The sequence below is a fragment of the Dipodomys ordii genome, unplaced genomic scaffold, assembly GCF_000151885.1.
Source record: "Dipodomys ordii isolate 6190 unplaced genomic scaffold, Dord_2.0 Scaffold3, whole genome shotgun sequence".
NCBI classification, from domain to species: Eukaryota; Metazoa; Chordata; class Mammalia; order Rodentia; family Heteromyidae; genus Dipodomys; species Dipodomys ordii.
Window position 1 is genome coordinate 5203778 of NW_012267219.1, and position 9978 is coordinate 5213755.

Here is a 9978-nt window from a genome sequence, read left to right on the forward strand (position 1 = left end):
ATTAAGCCCTAGCCATATAATCAATCTTAGCATTCTTATTAATAATTTATACATTGAGGAAATGAGAAATAAACTTATAATTGCAACTCAAAAGTCCAGCCATATTACATAATCATTATCTCTATGAATCTTACATCAATGTGAACTATATCAATGATAAGATAGGCTGTTGATTATAATGTATTCCAGATAGTTATCATTGTTTTATTCCTTCACTTTCCATTCAGGGAAGTGTATTGATATGTAAAGTTTGATGTCTGTGAAATGAACTTGAACCATTTGTATATAAGATCTTAGTTAACTGTAAATTTCAGTATATTGCCTAGTATTAGAAATAATGCCATGAGACATTTTTAAGATTCATCACAAAGGAAGAACTAAAGTAACAAAGTATATTTTTTTCTCAGCAAGGCAAAATTTACTTCTGTATAAAAGGGTGTATCATCAGCCAAAACTCTGGCCAGCATACAGAGCAGACAGTCTTCTTAGGTGCTTATTCTTGACACGGCAGTTCCCACCCCTCTGCTCAGATTGGTTGAGTTCAGGTTCACAATTTGCTCATGATTGGCTAGTCTGAATAGGGTAAAATGTATTCACATAAGGTGATTTTGAAATAAAATTAGCAGTTCACAAAGTACTCTCAAAATATACCTACACCCTCTGCTGTTTCCTGAGCTTTTTAGGGAATAAATTAAAATGTGATAAATCACATTGATAATTTAGAATGGTACTTTAGAAATTCAAAGAATTTCAGGCTAAATGAACCCCAAGATAAGGATTCAAATGTTTTTCTTTCTTGCTATAGTTTCTAACATATTTATAAGATGATTTCTTTGTTGCTTTGTATGTCCTTCCCTCATGGTATAACCCTGTTTTCACTGTATTTGATGTTGGTATAAGGGGAAAAGAAAAAACAAATTTGTTTAAATAGGGATACAGGTGGACCCATTGCAACAATGAGATGTACAAGATGTTATGTCCAAAAACGAACTTTACAACTTTGGCGCATGGGACGAGGGGGGAGGATAGGAAGGGATGATAAGGGGAAACAAAGGAGGCGGCAACAAAGCTTGATAAGAAATGTCCTCCTTGCCTTGCTCATGTAATTTTAGCCCCTCTGTACAGTATTTTCACAATTAAAAAAAAAGAATTTCAGAACTTCTTGTGCCAAAAATATCATTCCAGTTTTAATATTATACCTTTTCTTCCTAAGATTTGTTTATAAATCCACGTAAGATGGGGTCAGAATGATAGCTGGTTAGCTGATAGCTAATGGTTCTTTGAATCATGCTTCCACTGTTTTGGGAAAGAATATCTTCCCCAGGAGGTTAAGTCTCAGAATATTTATGTCCCTTGTATAAATGGGCTTCTTCATTGCAACTTAGTGAATCATTCCCAGATATGTTCTTTCTCAGCAATTTGCATAACTCAGGTTCAGGTTAAAAAATAGCTTGGTTACAATGCAGGAAAATGTCTGTGTCTCTCTTATATGGGCAAGTGCACCTTCTCTACCACACAAGAAAATGATCTTAGAATAATGGTAAATTTCACATGTGTTTGTCACATGCCAACATTTAATTGATTTTTGTGAAAGTAATCATGTGCCAACATCATAAATGATTTCCTGCCTCTAGAACTAATTTACAGAGGAAACTGGTTGGTCTTTTAGAAGACTTGGATATTGCAAAAGTAACTATTAATTATAATATTACTAGGATATTTGTAATCACTTTAAAATTAACCTTTGGGTCTTTAGAAGGCTTGTATTTATAAGAGTCACTTGGTATATCTTAGAAAAACTAATTAGTCAACAAAGGATAAGTACAGGAAGAACACAAATGAGTTCTTTGTTTACTGTTACATGGTTTTAGCATATAATTTGTACTGCAATTAAATGTTTTATATTGGAAATGGAGAAGTATTTGATTCAGGGCTAGATAATAGCAGCAATTTCAAGTGTTCCAATAAATATGTTGATGCATGTACTAGGGCTATTGTTTAGGCACTCATAGTTTAGGAAAGAACAGGTGGAAGCTCATCTACAATCTAAAATATTATCAAAAGACCTTCCTCTAATTTATTGTAAAGTCCTAAGGTTTTAGCTTCACAAAAGCCAGCAAATACTGTTGAATATAGACAAAAAGATCACCTAGATATGGGGAATAGGTTATTTCTTTATTGTGCTAAAATATTTTGTTCTACATCTCATAGAATAAAAGGTGTATGGAGAAATCATGAAGACAGGTAGCCCACCACAGTAAAACAGGAGCACCTCTAATCTACCATGAATCTACTTTTTAAAAAGCATCGAAGAGAGAGAAAGAGATCTGAAAGTAACAACTTAATGAGGCACCTGAAGCTCCTTGACAAAAGAGCAACAAGCTATACCCCAATCCAGTAGATGGAAACAAATAATTAAAATAAAATCAGAATTACATGAATTAGAGTCCAAAAAACATAGAATCAACAAAACAAAGAGTTAGTTCTTCAAAACAATTAACAAAATTGACAGACCCTTAGAAAATCTTATCAGAAAAAAGAGAACACACCAAAATAAACTCAGAGATGAGAATGGAAACATCACCACAGAAACAACCAAGATTCAGAACATTATAAGGGAATACTTCTCAAACCTTTATGCTAATAAGTTTGAGAATCTGGAAGAAATGGATGAATTTTAGCAAATATTGACATGCCCAAACTAAACCAACATGATTCAAACCAACTTTACATACCCATATCAAGCACAGAAGCAGCACTAACAGCCCTCCACCCAAGAAAAGCCCAGGACTAGATGTATTTACAGCTGAATTCTACAAGGCCTTCAAAACAGAACTCACACCAATACTCCTCCAACTTTCACTTGAAAGTGAACATTCACTACCAAATTCTTTCTATGAACCCATCATAACCCTCATCCCAAAACCAGGCAGGGATTCACCAAAGAAAGAGAACTATAGGTCCATTTCTTTGATGAACATCATTGCAAAACTTCTCAAAAAACTTTTAGCCAATTGACTTCAACAACTCATCAAAAAATCATACTCTATGATCAAACAGGGTTCATTTCAGGGATGCAAAACTGGTTCAATATACACAAATCAATAATATAATTCATCACATTAACAAGAGAAGGAAAAGAACCACATGATTATTATCTCAATAGGTACAGAACAAGCATCTAACAAGATCCAACACCCCTCCATAATGAAAGCTCTGGAAAAACTAGGAATCTAGGGAAGATGCTGCTAAGCAAAATGAACACCAGATATGGACATAGAAGTCTTTCTTTGTTGTTGTTTTTAATGTGCTATGTGATTTTTTTTGTTTCCTTAGTATGTTCTTCCCCCTATGGTATAACCTCTGTTTTCACTGTATTTGATTCCAGTACCCTGCATCTTGTATATACTTTTCTAATTTGGAGAGAGGAAGAAAATAACAAAATGTTGAAACAATAATACAGGTTGACCCATTGTAACAAAGAAATGCACAAGACAGCATGTTGAAAATGGACTTTACAACTTGGGGGCAGGAGGGGGGAGTTGGGAAGGTGGAGCGGGAAGGGATGGTAGCAGAAAAATAAAGGAGAAGGTAACAATGTTCAAGAAGAAATGTACTCATTTCCTTACTCATGTAATTGTAACCCCTCTGTACCATACCTTTACAATAAAAAAAATTAAAAATAATTGAAGAGGCAAGCAATTGGGGCTTAAATTTTTAGTTATCTTGACTCTGATTGAATGAAGGCCCTGTTTATTCTTATTTCAGTTCACTAACGTCACATTCTTTGTGCTATTTGTTCTAAGGCAATAAAATGTATGAGATTCGTGTGTGTGTGTGTGTGTGTGTGTGAGTGTGTGTGTATGTGTGTGTTCATAAAGTCTTACTATATATGTAGTCCAAAATGACCTTAAACTCTCCATCCTCTTGCTTTTAGCTCCCAAGTACTTAGAGTACAGTTGGGTACCACTTTGCTTGGCCTGAAATACAGCTTTTATTTGACTCATGGCTAGTACTTTAACACTTAAACCACAGCTCCACTTGCATTTATTTTGCATGCTTAATTGGAGACAAGAGTTTCCAATTAATTTTGTGTGTGCAGATACCAGTACTGTCCTGAGCTGGCTTTGAACAGTGATTCAGCATCCTGGGTACCTAGGGTTACAGGTGTGAGAGCCATTGGTGCCCAGCTTGTTTATAGTTTTAATTGTTCATAGAATTCTCTATTGTAAACAACTTTCACTCAGAATGTCACATCATGGCTCCTCTGTCTTCTGCCAGCTACTGTTACTCTTAAGAGGTTAGTTAATGCTACTTCTCTGGTTATACCTGGAATTCCAACTTCATGCCATGAAATTTTCAATTATCACCATTTTACGGAGAGATGTGACATTTCACAAAATGTGGTTAATATTAAGTATATTTCATTCATTTCACCAAGCTACTCAGGGGTTTGTTCTTTCATATGATTGCTACATTTCTATTCTGAGAAATTACTTTTATTAATTATTTTTATTTTCTCTATCCTATCATTCTAAAACAGAACCTCACTTACTCCCTCTTATTATAGGTAGGAGTATAATTTTCATAATTTTCTAAGAGGGCTGGGAAGGTGGCTCAGTGGTAGAGTGTTTTCTTTGCATGCATGAGGCCCTAGGTTCAATTCCTCAGCACCACATAAGCAGAAAAAGCCGGAAGGGGCGCTGTGGCTCAAGTGGTAGAGGGCTAACCTTGCGCTGAAGAGCTGAGGGACAGTGCCCAGGCCCAGAGTTCAGGCCCACAACCGACCAAAAAAAAAAAAACCATAATTTTCTAAGAACATGTTTCTCTGAGGCACAAAAAATTAGATGGTCTTAAATTATATTGGCTAGAAAGTGCCCTTTTTAATTTTTTTATTGTGAAAATACCCTATAGAGGGTTTACAATTACATGAGCAAGGTAATCAGTACATTTCTTATCAAGCATTGTTGTCTCCTCGTTTGTTTCCCCTTCCCTTCCTTTTCCTTCTTTTCCTATCTCTCCCCATCCACCCTCCTTCCCCTCCACACACACCAAAGTTGTACATGATGCCTTTTCCAATGATCATTTTTTGTGTTTAGTTTGCTTTCTTCATTTTCTACATTCAAGTATTTATCCAAGTACCTGAATAGCTAGGGTTCAACAAGTGCATTGAACAATGATAGTGTCAAGCTGATCACTGATCACTGAAAGAAAGCATCTAGCAGGAATAACTAGATCTTCTTCCATTTGTTTGGGGCTACTCTGTAAAGTCTGTGCCAGCAGAAACTCCAGGAAGGACAGAGCAATCTTCTGACATTTTGTCTGGGAGTTGAGGATATGGATTTTAGACCTGATCTACCCAATATGAATATTTTCATTTTCTTTCCCATTTAGCATCTGATTCGAGACTTCCCTTTTTTTTCTATCAGAACAGGAATGTAAGCACTCATGTCCTGTCTCTCTGTGAGTTGTGTGGATGGAGGGGGAAAAAACATAAAATTTTCCCTCCAAATATTTGCTTTCAACGGATCTTGTGACTCATCAAATAACTTATCCCCACCTTTGGCTGTGATGGGAGTAGTTGAATTAAAAGGTTTTCTCATTCTCATCCTTGTGAGTATTCTTTGTTCTATACCTGTCCCCTTCACTGCTGACTCTTAGTGCAAAAGTCTCTCAGCTACAAATGTGTGTGTATGTGTGTGTGTGTGTGTGTGTCTCCCTTTCTCTTTTTGTGGGTTTATATCTTCTACACAGTTCTATTTTAGTGAGTACTAGGTAAAGTAGAAGAGAAGCAACTGTGGTGAGTCCACATAACCAGCCATCTATCCATCAAAAATAAGATTTTCTGAGGGCATAGCAACAGTAGCAATTAGTGGCGCACTCTGAAATGCTTGAGAGTCTATGAATATGGATTTGAGAGGGATCCCTCAAAAGCAGCAATCAATGGATAGAAAAGAACAAAATAATGAGTAAATATTTGGAAAGTATCACCAGTCAGAGAAGCTTAAGGTAATTGGGAGCACTTAGCCTTGAGGGACTGAGCCGACAATGAGACATGATTTAGAGCTCTGATAATAAGGAACCTTCTTCCTCTCAACTGTTCAACCTGAGCAGATAGATGCAAATGGCTGCCACAAATCATGTTGCACAGGATCTTCCCAATACCAAGGTATATATTTAGTAACTTGGAGGATTTCTTTTTGTCTTTTTGTCTTTGCAGCCTGGGCGCTGCCCCTCAGCTCTTCAGCTCAAGGCTAGTCTTCTACCACTTAAGCCACAGTGCCACTTCCAACTTTTTCTGCTTATGTGGTGCTGAGGAATTGAACCTAGGGCCTCATGCATGCAAAGAAAACACTCTACCACTGAGCCACCTTCCCAGCCCAGGATTTCTTTATATAAACTGAGATAATTTAGAAGTGTTAAGAAGTCAATGTTCCATAAAACAGTAAATGGGAATATTATGGTGGCCTAGGCTAAAAGAGTAACAGTACTTCATAACAATAAACAGGTTCCCCTCTACTTGAATGATATCATGTCAGCTGAAACCCCTTGTATTAGTTTCTTACAGATACAATAACAAGTTACCATGAAATTGGTGCTTTAACTAACAGAGAAGTCTCTCATAATGCTGAACCAAGAAATCCAAGGAGTCTAGCTCTCAGCAGAGCTAGTGGCATGGTAGCAGTCAAGAACATCTTTTCTTTACATAACTCCACCCCATGGTGGATGGTTGTCTACATCTTTAGGTTATAGATCTATGCAGCCAGTAGCCTGTGTGATCACATTGTTGCCTCCTCTTTTCTGTATCTTATATTCTGAATCAAATTTTATCTGTCTCTCTAAGAGCTTTAACAGATGTAGGGTCTACCTCAATAATTTAGGATGGATGTCCTTATCTGAAGATATACAATTATATTCTGAAAAGGTCCAAATAAAGTGATATCCATAATTCCAAGGATTAATACCTGGAAATGGGTAGAAACCGAGCAACCTGCAATGCCCATGAGTGTCCGCATTGTGAGATTTGACGTAGCAGAAGACAGAGATGGGGAGGATTATTGTCTGGGGCTGGCACAGGCTAAAGCAGGAATCTATGTCTGAAAAAATAACATCAAAAACAGCTGAAGTGGTAGAGCACTTGCTCAGCTAGCATAAGACCTTGACTTCAAATCCCAGGACCACTAACAGGGGGAAAAAACAATGAAAAGGAAAAAAGTATGTCTTCACACTTCAATCCAGTATCATGGAACTTTTGGAAAATGAGTCCTGTCTGTAACATACACAGCATTATCTGGTTGGTCAAGCACAACACTTAAAACTTCGAAATACTTCTCAAAACATTGTGCTTACCTTAGAATGAGAAAAATCACAGATATGAGGAATTAGAATATAATTCTTTTAGTGTCAGTGCTCTTCCACCAGCAATCTGAGAATGAGTCTATAAACTAAACTCTGCCTCTTATACCTCAAGTCCTCTTAGAAAGGCAGTAATCCCATATAATCATCTCCCAAGGGCCCTGCTTAGTTCCATTGCTTCGGGGGTTAGTTCCAGTACATGGAAGTTTGTAGGGCCAGAGATGCTCAAACCATAACAATAGATAAGTCCCTAAAATATCACTGTGTTTAAGATTCATAATCTGTTATGTCAATAATGATCCTTCCTCATGAGTAGACAACTTAGGAATATCTTCCTAGGTAGATACCAGCAAAAGAAATCAGTTACAGGTCTTAGCTAATCCATTGGAAAGTAGAAGAGACGTGACTTAAGTAAGCTGAAATGCTACACTGGATTCTGACTACTTGAATTCACTTATTAAATATTTAGTAAATGCTTTCTGGACTATTGAACTGGATAGTAGTTGAAATTCAAACATGGATGAATATTAGTCTCAACCTTCAAAACTTTACAGTTGTGCTAGGGAGACAGATAACTATATAGTAACTCAATACAGTATTACAAACATTGCCACAAAGAAATATAAAGGGGAAGTTACTAATTTCCTGGAATAATAAATGGAAGGTTATTCATTTTCACCATGCAGATATTGCAAAAAAATGAAATGGATTTACTGACACTCTTAAGATAGACATTAAAGTCTGAGATTGATGAGGCTGGGATTCGAGGCAGAGTGTCTGGGCCTGGAAGGAGTGTAATTGGAAGCAAAGGGCATGTATGATGGGAGGAGGGGAAGTAAAGAAGGAGTATTAGCCTGAAACTTTATGCACTGGGCTGAAGGGTCTGGATTTTCATCAGTGAGGAGGCTAAACCATTATTGAATAGTTTTTTTTTCCCTTCTTTTAAAGCAATGGAAATGGTAAATTGCAACTGCATTTTCAAATAACTTGCCTGATTTACATTCTAAGATGGATTAAAATGAAGAAAGATAGAAAGCAAGAGAATCAATTACTGAGATATCTGTACACAGTATAAATCTATGTGAAATATAACAAAGGTATAAACAATGCATTTGAGAATGTGAGAGGTATACAGAAAGGATTCTGTGAAAACAAGATCACCGATTGACCAATTTTCTGCCCTAGAGGAAGGGGAAATCAGATATCCCCTAATATCCAAGACTTAGTTCCAACTTTTCTAAAATAAAGTAGTTAAGAAATATTAGGGTCTGGAAATGTAAGACACAGTGTATGTATAGTGCAACAAAAACAGTCCAATAGGTTTTATAGCTACACTGAAAAAAAAAGAAAACGTTTGAGTTATGCAAGGCCCTTCATGGCTCCCAAGGAGATTATAGATCTAAATGAAATTATGAGGAATGCTAATATTGGAAGGAAAATACAACATTAAGGAATCTCACATTCCTGAGGAGTATTCATTTGGTGAGGGAATTAAGGAAAGAGAATGAGGTCCAATCAAGTGGAACAAAATCCCTTAGGGAATGAAGGTGCTACCACATCACCCTTCCTTTTCAACAAGAGATTGATTATTGGAGTGAATATAGTCTTGAGTAACATAGAATAAATTTAGAAGACCTGTCAGAAGAAAAACAAATGTGAATGACAGGAAATAAATAAGAGGAATATTAAAATACTAGTGAAGGTATAGTAAGTGTGATGATTCTACGACTTGGAGCTCTATTTACTCATTAGGGGATGAAAAGAAAAAAAAATGTGTTTTCACACTGCAATCAGTATCATGGAACTTTTTGAAAGTGAGTTCTCTCTGTAACATATATAGCATTATCTTGGTGGTCAAGCAAAAAACAAAAATCAGACAGAAGAATCGGTTCATCTAACAATTAAATATGCACCATGTTCAAAGCCCTATAGCATAATGCAGGCATCAGTTGTTCAATAATCCCAGCTACTTAGGAGGCTGAGATCCGAGGATTAAGGTTCAGAACCAGGCCAGGCAGAGAAGTCTGTGAGACTCTTATTTCCAACTAGCTATGAAAGAAATAAAAGTGGAACTGTATATCGTGGTAATGTGCTAGCCTGGAGTAAAGAAGCTAAGAAACACTGCTGAGGCTTTGAAATAAGTCTCCAGGACCAGAAAAAAAAATTAAAGAGCATTAGAACAGAAAACTTGTCAGTATGCAGTTGTCCTAGAGTTTATTGCATCATTACAGAGACCACCATAAACTCAGTGAATACAAACAAAGATAAACTATATAAAGTTTCCAAAAGAACTACCTTAAGCTGGGCACTGGTTATTCATACCTGTAATCCTAACTACTCAGGAGGCTGAGCTCTGAAGATACTGGTACAAAGCCAGCTGGAGCAGGAAAAAATATAAAATTCTTATCTCCAATTAACCAATAAAACCCAGAAGTGAATGTGTGGCACGAATGGTAGAGCTCTAGATTGGAGGGGAAAAGCTCAGAGACAGCATCAGGACTGAGTTCAAGTCCCAGAACTAGCAAAAGAAAGAAAGAAAGAAAGAAAGAAAGAAAGAAAGAAAGAAAGAAAGAAAGAAAGAAAGAAAGAAAGAAAGAAAGAAAGAAAGAAAGAAAGAAAGAA

The 9978-nt window shown here is 36.5% G+C and overlaps 1 pseudogene; it reads right to left on the bottom strand.

The window, feature by feature from the left end:
* LOC105987278 overlaps positions 1 to 9978 on the bottom strand; it is a 58283-nt pseudogene that overhangs the window by 33108 nt on the left and 15197 nt on the right.